We start from the raw sequence: 1,473 nt of genomic DNA on the forward strand, positions 1-1,473 counted from the left end.
TCCAGAGTTCAGTGGCTTGAAGAGGGAGAAAGGCCCACTCATTATTTTTTTAAACTTGAGCGTGAGCGCTTTGAGCGTAATATTCTTACTTTTATTCTAGATTCTAACGATGTCGAGGTTTTTACTCGTAAAGAAATCGAGCGTGCACACGTGCAGTGTTATTCAAGTCTCTTTTCTAATGAACCTATTGATCTTCCTTCACAACAACGTTGTTTAGATTCCGTGGAAAAATTCCTTTCTCCTTCTCAAAGGAGCGAGGGTCTCCTGTCTAGTGAGGAGTTATTGAACTCCGTCAGAAGCCTTAATACCGGAAAGTCACCCGGATCTGATGGGCTGTCGGTGGAATTTTATTTACATTTTTGGGAGTCGTTGGGTCCCCTTTTGCTTTGTGTTGCTAATACATTTTTTGCTAACGGCGAATTATGTCCCTCAATGAAGGGCAGTGTCACCCGCTTGATTTTTAAGAAGCGTGGTGACGTCAAGCATTTAAAGAATTGGCGGCCCATCTCTCTTTTGAATGTAGATTACAAGATAATTTCTAAAGCGATTACTTTGCGCCTCTCTAAAGTCCTTGAGCACATTATTCACCCGGACCAGACCTGTTCTGTTCCAGGCCGAAGCATTTTTTCAAATGTTACCCTTTTGCGCGATGTCCTTGACTACATTCAACGGACTGATGAGTCTGCCATTTTCATAAGTCTTGACCAGGAGAAAGCATTTGATCGAGTCAATCGTTCTTTTCGTCTAAAGCTCCTTCAGGTTTATGGTTTCGGTCCTGATTTTTGTCGATGGATTTCCACCTTTTACAACGGCGCATTCATGCAAATTACTCTGAACGGTTGGTTCATTGATGTTATTTCCCTTGAGCGTGGGGTGCGTCAGGGGGACCCTCTGTCTCCCTTGCTTTATGTTCTTTGCGTGGAGGTCTTGGCCTCCCTTATCCGCAGCTCTCCTGGGATTGAGGGGTTTCTCCTTGCTGGTGCAAGAGGACTGCAGGCGCGTGTTCGCCTGTATGCTGATGACACCACGGCGATCCTCAGAAATCTTCGATCCTTGACCAACCTTTTTGATTGCGTCACCGTTTATGAAAATGGTTCTGGCGCCAAGCTTAATCGTAGTAAAACTGAAGCAATGTGGTTAGGGGCTTGGAGAAGTCGTTCTGATGAGCCACTTGGCCTCACTTGGGTTAAGAAAATGAGGATCCTTGGTGTCATCTTCGGCACTATCCCTACCGAACATTTGAATTGGCAGCCCAGGCTTGAGAAATTGGAGAAATCCCTCAATCTCTGGAAATCTAGGTCCTTGTCCTTGCCTGGCAAGGCTCTTATTATTAATATGCTTGGCTTAAGTAAGCTGGTTTACCTGGCCAGAGTTCTCACTCTGCCAGCCTGGGTCACTGCACGTGTTAATGCTTTGATTTGGCCCTTCCTATTTGGTTCAAAGATGGAAACGGTCAGCCGTAATACCTTCTTT

The sequence above is a fragment of the Montipora capricornis genome, chromosome 12 (assembly GCF_036669925.1).
Source record: "Montipora capricornis isolate CH-2021 chromosome 12, ASM3666992v2, whole genome shotgun sequence".
NCBI lineage: Eukaryota > Metazoa > Cnidaria > Anthozoa > Scleractinia > Acroporidae > Montipora > Montipora capricornis.